Source organism: Diceros bicornis, chromosome 5, assembly GCF_020826845.1.
Source record: "Diceros bicornis minor isolate mBicDic1 chromosome 5, mDicBic1.mat.cur, whole genome shotgun sequence".
NCBI lineage: Eukaryota > Metazoa > Chordata > Mammalia > Perissodactyla > Rhinocerotidae > Diceros > Diceros bicornis.
The window spans coordinates 14,897,087-14,914,559 of NC_080744.1; the positions used below are offsets into that span (position 1 = coordinate 14,897,087).

General features: G+C 42.6%; 1 long non-coding RNA gene across 1 annotated transcript in view; it reads left to right on the top strand.

Annotated features, from left to right (window-relative positions):
• The window catches only part of LOC131405684 (uncharacterized), a 35,060-nt gene extending 25,596 nt beyond the window's left edge, over positions 1 to 9,464 (top strand). Inside the window, exon 5 of the long non-coding RNA XR_009220010.1 lies at positions 5,249 to 9,464. This is a non-coding gene — a long non-coding RNA (uncharacterized LOC131405684). The remainder of the gene's footprint in view (positions 1 to 5,248) is intronic.
• Positions 9,465 to 17,473: the final 8,009 nt, after the last annotated feature.

Below are 17,473 nucleotides of genomic sequence, written 5' to 3' on the forward strand. Positions count from 1 at the left end.
AAAGTAGAGGAAGACAGGTATGGATGTTAGCCCAGGGTCAATCTTCCTCACCAAAAAGAGGAGGATTGGCAACGGATGTTAGCTCAGGGCTAATCTTCCTCACACACACACATAAAAAGTAGAACTGGGCCATACTAGGTAGAGTTCTGAAGCCAAGTTAAAAACTTTGGATTTTATTTTTGGCAGTCATGAAGAATGATTGAGGGCTTTTAAGGACATATGTGGCATCATCAAAGAGCTCTCTAGAAGAGTGGTTTCCAAATGCCGGGTGATAAACAGGTCCCAGTTTGGCTGCCTAAGAATTGTTTTAGGACATTTTAATAATACAGACCCCTGGGACATGGCTCGGGAATTCACCAAACATATGTCTCTACTGACTGTCTTTCCCCTTTTTCCTTCTTACTGACAGCTTGGTTCTGTTTCCACCTTTAAGTTCCCCTTTCTTGCTCCCTCACATTTATTTTCGACATCAGCTAATTGTGACTTCTGGCTCACGTACCTATTTTGTCTGAGGTTACTCAACTCAGTCCTCAAGTGTTTGGAACCTTAGTTTTTTCCTTTTTGAGATCTTGTTAATAAGACTCATATAGATCACTCTTTTCTCTTTGGTGTCCAAAAATGAACTGAAACCTGATAATTTTTTAAAAGACAATTTTCATATTTCTCTTTTGCCTTCTCTTTTCCAAGCTAAATAGTATCTGTCCTTTTAATGGTTCCAATTATGTCATGGTGTCAGACCTTCAATATTCTGTCAGGTTCTAGTTTGCCTGTGTCCTCTTAGACTGTAGCACCCAGAAGGGCGCCTAGATATGCTGATCCACACAGACTAGAGTGAGACCACTTCCTCTCCTCCCCCCATGCCCAACCGGACACCAGATTTCATAGCTTAGGTGCATTCATAGCCTAGCAGCTCCATCACTCTCCTACTTCTTATAAAGCTTGTGGCCACTAAAGTTGCTAAGACTTTTTCATTCTAGCTCCTTGTTGTATCTTTTCATCCACTGTACATGTAGTTAGTTCCTAGAGAGTCATTAAGGACCTGAACTCACTGCTTTAGCAGACTTATTATCCCATCTAGATTTCTTGTGACGGGCAATTTAGTGTAATATTGGCACAGTTGTGACTCCATCTTTTTCTCTCATTTTCAAAAATGACACAAACCAGTATTTGCTTTTATTTTTTTATGTGCTAGATTTGGTTATATCCCTTCATTTTTCCATAAGACTAAAAAGCACACTGTTTTGTTTGTATGTTTTGTCATCAGTCACAAAGAACAAGAACTTTCAAAATGGAGTTTGGTTTTAGTCCTTTAACTGGCAGAGATGTGCCCTGGTCACTGGTTTTTTAGATTGGTGGACACAGAAAAGAAAATTGATACTGAGGACATGGGTAAAATGTGATCATGTATTTTTTTTGAAAACTTAAGATACAATGCACATACCATAAAATTCATCCTTCAAAGTGTATAAATTCAGTGGTTTTTAGTATATTCACAAGGTTGTGAAACCATTACCACTATCTAATTCCAGAACATTTTCATTACCCCAAAGAAACTTTGTACCTGTTAGCAGTCACTCTGCATCCCCCGTGTCCCCAGCCCCATTGGGATTCCTGACTTGCTGCCATTACCTACGTGTGGGGATTTGAGCCTTCCGTTCTGAGAACTGACTGGCACGTGTTGTTGGTTTTTTTTTTTTTTTTTGCATCCTAAACTGTGCAGGGGAGAAGCTCGCATTTACAGAGTCCCAACATGTCATCTATTAAATTATACTGGATTGTTAGGAAGAAATGAACTCATTTTTGACGGAAAGGGGCTTTTGCTCAACATCATCTCCCCTGCCTGAGATTCAGTTTCTTCAATATTCATGCTACTCTTTCCAGTCAAATGCCCATTCTCTTTAAAGAAAAGAAAGAAGCAAAATAGAAGTTGAGCAGTTCTGTTTTCTCTATGATCTGTTAACAGTATTTGTTGTACCGTAATCTCTACTCAGCAGACTTACATCTTCCTTGTTCCTGCCCCAACAAAATCACAAAAACTATTTTCCTCACTGTCTTTAGCAACACCTGTATGTTCTGGGCTTCAGCCTTCCTGACACAATTCCCTTTGGTTTGTGCCAACTTTTGCATTTAATCTTGGTTGTGTGTTCCTTGACCCCATCTGTGGTATGTGTATCCTAAATCTGAGTTTGCTAGGACACTTTCTGAGTAGCCACATAAGTTCTTGCTCTCTTTTCTTCTTCCTAGGGATAATTTCTAGAAGCTAGTTCAGAATTTTATTTTTAAAAGCCCCATCCTTTCTGTATAATCTTCCAGTGTAGAACCACAGACTGTGGACCCATAGCTATGTTTTCTTTCTGCCATACAGTGAGAGGGCTTCCCTCCGACCACACCAGCTCGCCCTTCCCTAACGGTCATCACTCCAGGATGACAAAGTCCCTTTGTTCCCCAAGGTTCCTGTCACTTCATCCTCACCAAACAGTTCTCCCGTGTTGGTCCAGAAGAGTAATTCCCCTCATTATTTCCTCCACCTCTGAGAGAAAATACTGTCAGGCTGAATTTGTCAGATGCACTTTCATAAATGAGCAAGGACATTGCCTTTATAAGACCTTTATAGTATGTGATCATTTGTTCTTTTTTAAACATTCATGAAGTACAATTTGCAGAAATCCACCTGAGAGCAGGGAGGAAAGGAAGGGAGAGAAGCTTGTATCTCTGATGGAAAACATGGCCTCATAGGCACCTAGTGTATGACTTTGGGCAAATTACTTATCCTTTCTAAGTTTTGGTTTCCTCATTCGTAAAATAAGAATAAGAATAACAATATCTAGGTCATAGAATTTGTCATAGATTAAAGATGGCTGCAAATTTTTTGGACTCTTCTCCCATTGAGAGGTAAGTCTATGTCTCTGCTCCTTAAATCTGGCTCTATGATTGCTTGACCAATAGAATATGGGAGAAGCGACAATGTACCCGTTTCTGGCATAAGAGACTAGTAGCTTCTTCTTCCCTTCCTGGGAAAAGTTTCTAGAGGTCTTGAGCCACCAGGTAAGAATTCCAAATACCCTGAGACCACCATGCTGGAGTCTCAGTATGAGATAGTCCTAGCTGAGCCCAGCAGCTATAGCCTTCCAGCTATCCCCACCAAGATGACAGACATGTGAATGAAGCCATCTTGGACCCTCCAACCAGCCCATCCATTAGCTCAATACCGCAAGTGACTCACTGACTGCATTTGATGCCATGGGGAACAAAGGAATTGTCCAACTGAGTCTTGATCCAATTCTTAACCCACAGAATCATGAGATATAATGATTGTTTTAAGCTATTCAGTATGTAGCAATAGAAGACTGGAACAGAGTTTGGTACCTGGAAGTGTGGTGCTGCTCTAATAAAACCCTAAAACCTGTGGCTTTGGGACTGGGCAGTAGGCAGAAGCTGAAACGCCTTGGGGAGCCTATTGGTGAAAGCTGGAAGGCCATTGAAGAGACTACTGGTAAAGCCTGGAAGAACTGGTTTTGGAGCCTGGAAAAAATGTGACCCTTGTTGTGTAATGGAGGAAGAAAGCTTGAGAGCACTGTTGTTTGCAGTAATGTGGAAAATAGAACATAAACCTGACAAACTAGTGGATTTGGCTAAAGAGACTTCCTGGCAGAATGTTGAAGATGCCAATTGGTTTCTTTGAGGCACTTATGATAAGGTGTGGATAGAAAGATATAAGATAAAAAAAAAGAAAAAAGAAATTTTGCAGTGTTCAAATAATTTTTTTTTTTTTGTGAGGAAGATCAGCCCTGAGCTAACATCCATGCTAATCCTCCTCTTTTTGCTGAGGAAGACTGGCTCTGAGCTAACATCTATCAAATAATTTTTAAAGGACCTATAAAAGACCCAGGACTTAATGGGTTTGAAAATAAAACTCTCTCATTTCCAGCCTCTCCATCGGCGAAATGCTTTTGAACTAAAAAATGACCTCAAGCTAAGGTCATATCAAAGGTATGGCTGTAAGACCCTTTGTTAATATTCTGGGAAGATTTAAGGGCATGTCTAGAACTAGACAAAAAGCTTCTAAGTGTCCCATAGCACTGTGATTCATCCCAAGGCAGAGAGGGACCTGTCTCAAAGAGATTTGTGGGCATGGCTTTCATTTAATGACGTGAATCCCAATAAGATTAATAGAAACCCCACAAAGTTAAGAGGAAGACAAACCCTGAGTTAACATCTGCCAATCCTCCTGTTTTTTTGCTGAGGAAGACTGGCCCTGGACTAACATCCGTGCCCATCTTCCTCTACTTTATATGGGACGCCGCCACAGCATGGCTTAACAAGCAGGGCGTCTGTGCGCGCCCGCGATCCGAACCGGCAAACCCCGGGCCGCCGCAGTGGAGTGCGTGCAGTTAACTCCTTGTGCCACCGGGCCCGGCCCCCAACCCCACAAAGTTTTTAAGAGAATTGAATAGATAGAAGCACCATCAACTTTGAAAGGGACAAAGATAACTCAAAATAAAAAGAGCCCTTGGGGGTCTTAAATTCCAATGGACAAGAAGCAGTTTAAGAAGGCTCCTAAGCTACAACCACAGGTCAGTTCTCATGAAAAAGGAAAGGTGATTTAGAGGGTAGAACTAAGAGATGTGGAGAATAAATCCCAGGGAACATGATGGACCCTAATCCAGGAGCTAGTGGTGTTTGACCAGGTGCATTTCAGAGTTATGATGGACCAGTAAATGCTATGCCCCCTGTTCTTTCTCTTTTTGAATGGGAGTGTCTATTGCTGTTACTCTACGCCTGTCTCATTATCGTATGTTTTGTGTGTGTATGTGTGCGTGTGACTGTGTGTGTGTGTGTGCGTGTGACTGCATGTGTATGTGTGCGTGTGACTGTGTGTGTATGTGTGCGTGTGACTGCGTGTGTATGTGTGCGTGTGACTGCGTGTGTATGTGTGCGTGTGACTGTGTGTGTATGTGTGTGTGTGACTGTGTGTGTATGTGTGCGTGTGACTGCATGTGTATGGGCCAGGCAGCTTGTCTTCCTACAGAGCTTCAGATTGAGGGGAACTTCACCTGGGGGTCTCATCCCCACCTGGACCTCACTTAGATGATGAGATCCCAGACTTCGAGCTGATTGAGTCTTTTAGGGACCTTGCAGAGGTGTGAGTGTATTTTGCACACGGGAAGAATGTAAATAACTTGTGATCAGAGGGTAATTTGTGGTAGATTAAATATGGTGACAAATTATTTGACACTCCGTCCCTCAGGAGGTGGAATGTAGGTCCCTGCCCCATGAATCTGGTGGACTCTGTGACTGCTTCACACATAAAGTATGGCTGAACTGATATTGCGTCAGTTTCCAGACTCAGGCCTTAAGAGACTAGCAGCTTCCGCCTTTGGATCACTCCTTTTAGGAGCCCTGAGCGACCATGTAAGAAGTGCAAATATCCTGAAACTGTCATGCTGGAGAGGCCATGTATAGGCATTCCTGTCAACAGTCTCAGCTGAGCCAAGCCTTCCAGCCATCCCTACCAAGGCATGTCAGAGGCCATCTTGGACCTTCCAGATGAGCCCATCTACCAGTTGCCTACCACTTAGGAACCTCAGTTCATGCTGTGTGGAGGAGAATAATCACCTGGCTGAGCCCTGGCTGAGTTCCTGACCCATGAAATTGTGAGATATAATAAAATAGTCATTATTTAGAGACGTTAAGTATTGGGGTGGTTTGTTACCTGGTGATAGGTAAGTGGACCAGAGTTGTGAGGATTAAGTGAGATTATAAAGCACTAAACACAGTGCCTGGAACACAGCAAGTACTCAATATATGTTCGCTCTTATCAATGTTATAATGATTCTCATTCTTCCTTCCAAACCATGTCCTTTATACCAAGGACCGTGTCCAGCATTCATCTTTCAACAAGGACTTATTGAATGCCTAATCTGCATATCACTTTGAGCTGGGTGCTCCCATATCACAGCTGGCTGATGGACCACGTCCTTGAAGATTGAGCTCTGAATGCACATTCTTTGGGACGCTGTTTGTAAGTCGCCCTACCTGGTTCAGTCAGTTCTCTGTGGCAGTCCTTTCTGCTTTCTATGCACACAATTTGCACTGTATTAATTTACATTGGTGGATATGTTGCTTTATAGGTGATGTACAGATATTTTGTGTACTTGTGACTTGTCTTCCCAATAAGAGTGTCAACATCTTGAGGGCTGGGATCTTGAATTCAGGGTCCTTTGTCTTCCCGCACAGGGCCTTTAGTGGGGCCAAGTGCCTGAAAATATTTGGATAATTTGGAATTCTCAATAAAAGTTCCTGGAATTCTGGAGCAACTTATGTAAACCTGAAGGGAAAGAAATATCCTATCTTTTGTGAAATTCCTGATTATCTAGAGATGAATCCTTAAAGAAGACCATGGAGACCAGAGATCTGGCCTTGAATATGTTCTTCTTTTCATATATTCTCTATGTTGTTTCTTTAGAACCGAGGCTTCTTTAGGATGGTAGAAACTTCTTTTGTGAATTTCAGTAAAGGCATTTTTGGCTGGCCCATTTGGGGACTAGATGTTGCTAGAGTAGTATAGACAACACTTCCACTCTGGCTTGTCCCTTTCCGTCTGGTGGTGTACAAGGGCTTTGTTATTTTGCAGGAAGAGAGGAATTTTTGATCGGAGGTAGGGACCAGGAATCAAGGCCACAGAATAGGGAAGGAATAGTGTGAGTGTTCCCCCTTCCAGCCCTCTGCACTGTGTTTGAGTCCCTATGGTTAGAGAAGTGGAGGCCTTAAACGGATGGGATTCATTAGAGACTTGGAAACATTCCATGCAAGTGAAAGGAGCTGCTTAAGAGAGACTTTGCCAAACTCTGGGCACAAGCAGAGGTGCCTGAGGCTCCAGGGGACAAAATGTGGCACAGAATGCGGCAGGAAGCTATTCTCCTTGCCTCTGCCCAGAATCTGACAATATTCCTACATACTTCCCCTGATGGGAAGCAAGCATCATCAGGCTCAGGCCATCGTGCTTTTCCAATATATAAAGGATATAGAACTTTGAAGTCATGCGCTGTTGAGCCCTGGAGACGCGGGAACACCTTTGTTGTGACTAGCTTTCATTGGGATACATTATCTCTTGATTCAGAAAATATGAGCTATTGTTGGAAATGGAACCTGAATTTTGGTTAAGACGTTTCTTTTTTCCTACTAAAATGTATGATTATTATCATTAACGTAATTTTATATTGTTTAGAACTGTGGTCTTTATGGGTTTATATTGGAAACAGCTTGGTGGATGCAGGATGTTTTTAGTCATTAAAGGATAGACTATTGTTTATTGAGTGGACTGTCGGTTCCATTCATACCTGGCCTTCATCTCAACAGCAGGGCACACAATTCATTGGTGTGACTCTTAGAAGTGAGATCAAGTGATCCCATACCCGCTGTCAGCTCTAAACCCCACCTAAAATGTCTTTTAGTGCACAGTAAATATAACTGATGAGAGTCTCAATGCTGTAATTTAGAAGAGCTAGATTTAACACAAAATCTGTTGTTTTACATGCCAGTAATCTCCTTCATGGAACTTTAGAGCAAGCCAGGGCAGGAACAAGGGTAGGGAAGATTGGAAAGTTAAAAAGAAAACACTTACCTGAATCACACAGTTAGAAAATTGCAAGAAAATGCTGGTTGAACTTTCCTCATCACTAGAAAGAAAAATAAATAATGAAAATTAACATAAAGACACGAAGAGCTAATTTTCAATTTCAATTCGTCTTTCTGAATGATGCTTCTTTGGTCTTTTATGAAGGATAAATTACATTTGAAATGAAATCTTTTAAATGAGTTATCTTTTGGGTCGTTACTTTGCACACCGTTAAAATGCATTTTACTGGTTTGTGGGGGGTGGGGTAGAAAGATGAATTCTGAAGAAGTTGAGAGGAAAATAATTTCAGGAGGTAATGGATGAACTTGCTCTGGAAGATTAATCAGGGCAGCGGCAAGAGAGTGCCACATGCATAACGGGAGTAGAACTAAGTATCTGATTGTAATTAAAACTTTAGGTTTCTAATGGCTGCATGAAAGATATTTTAATAAACGTGAAATGCACTTTCTAAATGGCACGCTAACTTTTAATGACTTGGGTGTTTTGTTTGATTAGTAACCTGGACTGTTAAATTAAAGCCAACTGCAAGTGCATGATAAAATATTGATGGTTTCAGGCAAGTGAATTGGGGGAGTTATGCTTGATAGGTTTTTTGTATCATTAAGGATTTTAACTGGTGGAAAATATATATTGCTGGTGCTTAAAGATAGTTAAAGAGGATCTTCTTGTTTATATGACCTCGTTTTAATTTTACAGTAATAATAAGGGGGAAATCTGAATTATTCACAGATGGTTGGTCAAGAGAGGTCACTTAATTAAAAAAGTGTTATTTTAATTACACCTGTTTCACATTCCTGGAATAGGAAATTAAATATTTTGAAGCATTTGATTATTTCTGTTTCACAGAGTACCTGGACTTCTGCTGACTCTGATGAAGACCTGAGATAGTTGTGTGTAAGGCTTTCATTTCTTGTTAGGAGGGAGTTTTGCTTTAAGAAACAAGATTTTAAAAATAATTTTTTCATTGATAGTTTTAGAAATAATAAAAGAAGACATAATTTTATGGATATATGCACACATATATATATATGGAGAGAGAGAGAGTATATTTTTGTATATGCAGGACAATTCTAGAAGGATATGTAAGAAAATATGAGGCGTGGTTATTTCTAGGGAGTTGAGCTGGGAGTCGAAAGAGTGAGAGATTTTATTTCTTACTTTATTCTTTTTGGGAAATAGAATATGTTTTACAATGAGAATGCCTTAGTTTTACAAAAAATTTTCCCTTTGAAACCCAGATTTATCTTTTAACAACTCAATTTTTCCTTTTCATGTCTCTGTCCCCATAATTGAATTTTCTTGATTCTGACAGATGATGTGGTTACTTTTAAGCAGCTTTTTTCATTGGATCAGGTAAGTTCCCTTCCTTCCTTCTGTCCCTCCAACCATTCATCCACCCTCAGATATTTAGTGTTTAGTGCCTCTGACTGCTTTTTATAGCCTAAATAAAAGTACCTCTTTGAAGGAGAGACCCCAGCAGCATTCTCAAGGTAGCTTTCCCTCTGATGGGACTTTGGGTGAGTGAAGAAAGAAAAAAGGTGAAACTTTGAGAAGATGGAGGAATTTTGCAGATGATGTTAGAACAATGATTCAGGGTGGCCTGGCTCTGTGTATCTACATAGTCCCTCACATAGAAGGAAAACACTAGTGTCTTCTCAGTTAACGAGAGACTTGCACAGTGCCAGAAGGACACCTTGAGGAGTAGTCATAGACAAGCCTCCTCATAAAGGAAAGAGCCAGCTATTCCCAGGGTTCTGATCTTTGGGTGCCTCAGAAACGTAGCTGGTGTGAGGTTGAAAAGGCACAGGGAGATTCTTGGACAGTCCTTGAAACACACACACACACACACACACACACACACACACACACACACACACGGTCGCTCTTTTGTCCTGTTGCTTGTTCCTCAAATGATTGAACCTCAAGAGAATGAAAGATATAAAATTCGTTCAAGTTTTGCCACTTACTTATTGTATTGCTCTGAATTTCTAGTCTCTGTACCTTTCTGGCCTCTTGAGTATGGAATGAAGATATTTATACTATATCACAGTTGTTTAGACTAATAAACTAATTTTCAACTGCTATATTAAAGTATAGTAAACGTTTTTTTTACTGTTTCTAAGGAATTGTGGTTGTTTGGATTTATTTTTGAGATAGCTAATTTTCACGTTAATACATGATAGTAGTAACAATAATAACAGCTACAATTTATTGAGTACTCACTGTGGTATGTGGATTTACATACATTATCTCATTTAATTTCTTTTGCAACCCTGTGGAGTAGGCTAAATTTTACAGGTGAAGAAACTGAGGCTCAGAGAAACTAAGCAACTTGTTAGTAAATGACAGAGGCAGAGATTAGAACCCAAAGTATTAGTATATAATTTGGCTGCTCTAACAGAAATCCAAGTAAAACAGCTTCAACAAAATTTAGCCTAATACAAATAGCTTAAACAAAAATTTATTCCTCTCTCATGCTGATCTCGGACTAAGAAGGTGTGCGCATGTGTTTATACAATTTTTAGGGTCTCAGGCTCCTTCTATCTTGTTGCTTTGCCATCCTCAACATGCAGCTTCATTTCATGCACGATGGCTGTTCCAACTGCTAGCATCCCACCCACATTCCAGTCAGCAAGGAGGAGGAAAAAGAGGCACACATAAGGCAAGCTCCTTCCTTTTAAGGGGATGGCCCTGAAATTCCCCACATAGCTTCTGCTCCTGTCCCATTGGCCCGAAATAGGTCACATGGTCAATGAGCTGGAAGGGGATCTGGGGAAGGTAGCCTTTATTCTGAGTAGCCACGTGTCCCACTAAAATTTTGTTTTTTTTCCCCTAAGGAAGAAGGAGTGAATGATACTGGAAGAGTTAATATCTTCTTCACCTATTTTTAAGATTACCAAATTTATGCTTAAGTGAGCTTCAGTTTGTCAAACAAATACCAATCTTAGGGAAAACTTTTTAATAAACAGAGCTGTCCAACCACAGAAAGAGGAGTGAGCTATTTTCACTAGAGGTTATTCAAACAGGCACTGATGGACAAACACAACTGTACACTGTATATGTGTTCTAAACATGTATACTGTATATTGTGTAAGTGTTGGACAATTTTATATTTCTTCCAGTTGTGAAGTTCTGTAGTTCAATTAAAATTGCTTAGTGGCTATACCATGTATGTTGACCCCACAAACATACCCATGTACGAAACCGTAGACAAATTCTTGGACTCTCTATGGTGCAGATTGTTATTTATAGGTTTAGATCTGTATTTCTACAGTTATATGTCACATGCTGAGCTTAGTATCTTCCTCACTTCATCTTAAACCATGTTAACTTCTCCTTTTCTAAGCCTGCCACCACCACTCTTTCAGGTTCCCCACTAGAAATTTTGACCTATTTCTTTCCATTATCTCCATCATCCCAACTGATATCAACATTGTGTAGATTTTGCCCTTTCAGCAGGTCCTTTGATTTTTCATCTCTCCTCTCATTCCTTCTGCCATCCTGTAGGTCAAAATCTCATCTTTTCTTGTGTCTAGACTGCCACAGTGGCTTCCTAAGGACTCTGCCAGCGTCTAGCCTGTGTCCTGTCCAGTCTGGCCTTCACACTGCTGATACACTGATTCATATCCCATGCCCTTTAACACGCTTCTCCTAATGCTCAAGAACCCATTGCGCTCCCTCTGGCTCCATCTTGCCTTTCACTTTAAATCAGACTCCCTGCCCTGACTTTGGCCAAGGCCCTTCCCAGCTTTGCTCCACCCAGATCTTACCAACCTTACTTCCCTTCACTCTCAACACACACCTTCTTCTGTGGTCAGACATGTCTGTTCCCTGTTCTGTCTTTCTTCATTCAAGTTCTCTCCCTTGCTCTCCTCTACCCCTCCTTCTCTTCCTTCCCCCTTTCTTTCTGTCCTTAACAAGTAATTTCTGAGTGCCCCTCATGTGCTAGTCTCTGGAAATATAACTGTGAACAAGCTAAGACACAGTTCCTGCCCCATGGAGCTTACGATCGAAGTTAAAATTCCCTGCGTGTGTTACGCTCATTTGTGCACCCGAGTCTTGTCTTCGTTTGTTTCATCTGCCTGAAAGCTCTCCTTTTTCCTTCCACCCATCTAAATTGTGTTCATCATCTAAGGCCTAACTTGAGTTTTACTTCTCCTTCAAGCACATTCTCTGAATGCTTCAATGCACTTCTATTCCTGAACACCTTTAGTGCACAGTCTTCGCTGCACACTTCAGCTTCTAACTGTTCTGTCTCGCGGTACGCTAGTTGTGGTGTATTCTTGAGAGGAGGAAATGTCTTATCTACATCTAGATTCATATCCATATACATAGACCTCTGTTTCTCTCTCTGTGTATAAAATGTTGGGTACCTAGATCTTTCAAAATTCTCAAATTCATAAAAGTAGAGTTGTTTTAATTCAGGCTCCTGGCCTTTTCCAGATTTATATTTCTATTCAGAGCCAAGTGTAATCTTTGTGCATTCTCAGACCACAAACAAACAGCCTTTTCAGTGTTCACTAAAGGTTTGTCTAGCACCCAGAGCCATTTTTCACATGGTAACAAAATTCTGACGGCTTCCTGATCATTGCTGTATGTCCACAATAAGGAGAGAATGACGTTGGAGGTAGAATTGAGATGATTAATTGAATTTCAGCGCAAGATAGACCTGAGGTCAATCAGCTAGCCTGTGAGCTCCCCAATCGTGCTAACTCGGTGACCTCAGTCACGCTAACTAGCTCTGTGATCTCAATCACACTTACTCGCTCTGTGGTCTTGCTCAATCACACTGACTAGTTACATGATAGCAAATTTCCTAACTTCTTTGAATCTCAGTTTCCTCACCTCTAAAATAGGAAGAAAATTGTTATAATCATGGTTAGATGAGATAACGTATAGCAAGTAATTAGTATACTACCTGGCATATAGTAAATTAAGAAAATAATAATAACATTGTGTTTTCAGGATAGCTAACCAGGCTAAGTAGGCTCACTTACTAGGTGACTGTCCCCCAAACATTGGTCCTCAGCCAAAGACACATTGCTAGGGGTCGTGAGTCTCTTGGGCTCCTGTGAATGCGGATCCGTGAGTCCCAGAAGTTCAGTAAGCTCTCGTGACCCCCAGCTTCTGGCCTGGGCTTGGCTCTCTAGGGAGGCTCAGCACATGATTTATTGAGTCATGGTGGAGGATGGTTAGGGAGGGAGAGTTAGAGTAGAGAGGACAGACAGACTGCTTAGGGCCCTGCTAGGCCACTGCATCTACATCTGAGTTCATTCTGGATTGGAGCACAGCTTGATCCGCTCTGCGAGCAAGCAGCATGTGGCCTTTTCCAAAGATTTTATGAATGAGAGTGAGAAATGGAGGAGAGCCAAACCAAGCAGCTGGGCTGTTCTCTCGGACTGTGCAAGATAAAACAATCTTTTATGGAATGGATTTTGGGTTTGTCTGTCACTCTGCAACAAGGATAAATGATCTCCAGCGACACTCCCCACCCCTCCTCCATCCCCCCTCTCCTTTGTGAGAGAGAGCGTGGCCCCAAGCCCAGGCCAAGGAGTGCCTGACAGTGCAGGCAGAGAACAAGAATGCCCTCTACCCCGCCCCTCCAGAGGCTTCCAGCCCAGATAGGGCAGGACACAAGGCAGTTGCAGAGAGAATAAAGGTGTGAGCATGTGGCTCAGGGCTCTAAACAAAGCTCCCGTGTGACAAGGATCACAGGAAACCAGAGTCTGCTGAGAGCTTGTTGCAGGACCACTGTGTATGCCCAGATGCCACAGGTCCGTGGAGGGAGGCTGCACGTGGCCGCAGAGAAGCGTAGTTCCTAGGATTACGTTAGCTGCTCAGCCACGGGAAGGCCTGGACGGAGAGCAGCACAGGCTGGGGCTCACACCGCCTCCCGCAGGCCGCTTCTCACCGCCCTGTACATCAGCGCCTTTGAAGCGGAAAAGAAATCTCACCCTTCCTTTGAGCCCCTTTTGTCATATTGCTTTCCTCTGGCTGGTTGGATTAGTTAAAATTTCATCAGCTTCTCTTAAAAAACACTTTCCCTGTTGTCATATCATGAAAAGAGAGGATACCTCTTGCAGATGTTTGCTGCCCTCAAGAAATAAGAAAGAAAAGGATCTGATCCTCTCTTAGTCTGGAAACTTAATTTCTCTTGCAAGTTTAAGCCAGGCAGATGATGTATTTTGAAACAAACAAACACACACATACATATATTGTGGATGTTCAGTGGTTTTATTAAAAGAAAAAATAAGACTCCCCCGCCCCACCTCCTTCCAATGTTCTCAGTGTTCTTTGGGGCATGAGAGTGGGCAGGTTTATGGACCCTGGCAAAAAATAGACATTCTGAAAACCAGCTCAAAGCAGTAGCAGCCGGGATGAGATTATGAGACCAAAGCAGTAGAGGGCAGCCTGACACAATAGAACAGAGGTTGATAATCTAGTAAAACATCAGAAACCAGGCTCTTTGAGACAACAAAGGCAAAAATTGTGCTAAGAGCTGTAAATCTTGCATGCTAAATTCCTGTGCCAGAGACAGTTGTGGTTGTATCATAATTAAACATGCTACTAAACTATAAATCCCTTACTGATAACTTCCTCTTAATGGCCTCATTTCCCATGGAGTGAACCAGAGGCTGGTCACCCATTAGCGTTAACTGGAAAGCTTTCTGGTATATTCAGCACAGATTCATCTTTTGTGTATTGGAAACAACAAAAGAAAAGTAAATCACCATTTTCATTGGCACTGAGTGTTCCCTAGCCATCTTTATGAATATGGGGCTGTGTTGGAGCTAAAGGATGAGATTGGATGGTTGACTCTGGTATTTTTCAACCTAGCAAGGCACTGGGTTGAGAAGCAAGACCATTTATAGGCACTGTACTGGCTTCTCAGGGCCTCTATTGACAAAGTACCACATACCGAGTGGCTTTAAATAGCAGAAATTTATTCTCTCAGTTCAGGAGGCCAGAAGTTCAAAACCAAGGTGTTGGGAGGGCCACGCTCCATCTAAAGCCTGTGAGGGAGAATACTTCCTTGCCTCTTCCGAGCTTCTGGTGGTGGCTATTGATTCTTGGTGTTCCCTGGCTCTTGGCAGCATAACTTCAGTCTCTGCCTCCATTTTCACATGGTGTTCTTGCTGTGTCTGTCTCCATACGGCTGTCTTCTTTTAAGGACACCAACTACATATTCAATTAGGGGCCCACCGTACTCCAATATGACCTCATCTGAACTAATTACATCTGCAAGGACCCTATTTCCAAATAAGGTCACATTGTGAGGTACTGGGGGTTGAATTGTGTCTATCTTTTTTGAGGAGACACAATTCAACCTGTAACAACCATATAGATATTTTTGAGTCATTTGGACTCGCCACATGACCTGTTACTGTATCATGGCATCTCCCAAATAGGGTCAAATCAATTCAGCCTCCTCCAGAAATTCTAGTCCTTGCTTAGACTAATCCTTACCAAGGAATAGAAATGGTACGAACGTTTGTTCGGTGTCTGCAAAGCGCCAGGAACTTCACAAAAGTTATCTTCGATTCAACCCCTTCTCACCACTGCCACTGCTACATGCTAGTTCAAACCGTGATCATCACTGGGCTGGATGGACCATTTCAATGTCTCACAAAACCTGGTCTTCAGGCTTGCAAAATTGCCCTCTGTATGGTTATTTATTGCTGCATGACAAATTACCCAAAACTCAGACACTTAAAACAACAAACACTATTTCACAGTTTCTGGGAGTCAGGAATCCAGGCATGGCTTAGCAGGGTCCTCTGATTCGGGGTCTCTCTTTTGATGAGGCTGCAATTGAGGGGTTGGCCGAGCTGCAGTCATCTCAAAATTCCACTGGCGGTGATCCGCTTCCAAGCTCACTCACATGGCTGTTAGAAGCCTCAGGTCCTCACTGGCTGTTGGCTGGAAATATCAGTCTTTGTCAGGTGGGCCTCTCCATTGGACTACTCCCAACATAGCAGCTGGCTTCCTGTAGGCAAGGGCTCTGAGAGGGAGAGCAAGTGAGAGAGGGTGAGTAAGAAGAAAGTCACAGTCTTCTGTAACCTCATCTTGGAAGTGACATAGTATTACTTTTGCAGTATTCTATTGGTCAGAAACAAGTCACTAAGGGGACTTGCTTAGTGCCACACTCATGGGGAGGGGATTACACCAGGGCGTTGTAAGGAAAAGCTCACTTCCTCTTGTGTGTTTCTCCTTTATTCTCACAATACTTTCATACCTACAACCCTTCAACACCAGAAGTTTTCCACACATCAAGCAATTCTTTGACACCAGTTGGGTGTCCTACAATTTAACTCAGTTCTTACACCATCTACCTGGAGATAGCATCAGATCCCACAGGTTAAAGGCTCAGTCCCACAAGACAACCCTCCTTTCCCTCTCCCTGCCCATGCCAGTTACAGATCCAGGTTGTCACCTCTGCTCTGACTGACTGGCCATTAATCAGAGGCTACCTCTCCTCTGGCCATTAATTAGAGGCCACTACCCTCTCCTCAGGTAGGATTAATTTGCTAGAGAAAACCACAGAACTCAGGAAAACATTTACTTACTAGATTACTGGTTTATTATAAAAGGATGTAACTGAGGAACAGCCGGTGGAAGAGATGCATAGGGCAAGGTATGTGGGAAGGGGCGCAGAGCTTCCATGCTCCTCTGAGTGTGCCACTCTCCCTGCCTCTGCACGTGTTCACCCACCCCGAAGTTCACCGAACCCGTCCCTTTGGGTTTTTATGGAGGCTTCATTATGTAGGTGTGATTGATTAAATCATTGGCCATTCGTGATTGAATTCAATCTCTAGGCTCTCTCCCTGGAGGTGGGGGAAGGGGTTGGGGTGGGGTGGAGTGGGGTGTGGGGTGTGGTGCTGAAAGTTCTAACCCTCTAATCAAGATTGGTTTCCCTAGCAACCAGTTTCCATCCTAAAGTTACCTAGGGATTTTCCCAAAGTCACCTTGTTAACATAAACTGAGATGTGGTTGAAAGGGCCTTATTATAAATGACAAAAGACACATTTACCGCTCTCATCACTTAGGAAATTCCAAGGGTTTTAGGAGCTCTGTGCCAGGAACTGGACGAAGACTAAATACATATATAATATTTCTTATTATAAATCACAGTATCACAGGCATGCACAGGAGGAGGCAGGAATTGTTGGAACAATTTTAGAGGCTGTCTACCACATCCTCCTAAAGAATAGTCACTGAACAGCCACCTGAGTGATCCAGTTAAAACGTAAATCGGTCATAACACGATCCTGCTCAAAACCCTCCAGTGGCTGCCCAGCACCCTTAGAACCCGGAGTCCCTACCCAGGCCCAAGTGATTTGGCCCCAGATGTCTCTCTGGCCTCACCTGCCTTTTTTTTTCGTGAGGAAGATCAGCCCTGAGCTAACATCCGTGTCAATCCTCCTCTTTTTGCTGAGGAAGACTGGCCCTGGGCTAACATCTGTGCCCATCTTCCTCCGCTTGATATGGGACGCCGCCACAGCATGGCCTGACAAGCGGTGCATGGGTGCTCACCAGGGATCTGAACCCAGGCCACCAGCAGCGGAGTGCACGCACTTACCCGTTACGCCATGGGGCCGGCTCCCATGGCCTCACCTGCTTTAACCTCCCTTCCTCCATCACTTTACTGTAGCTACTGGTCCTTTGACAAAATGTGCTGCTCCCACCTTGGGCCTTTGCCTTCGTTCCTCTGTCCAGTGAACTCTCCCCAGATGCGTGTATGACTGTCTCTCTCATTTCCTTTAGGACTCTGTTTAAATGTCACCGTATCAAAAATAACACACCCTCTCTTTTCTCTGCTTTTTTTCTCTTAAT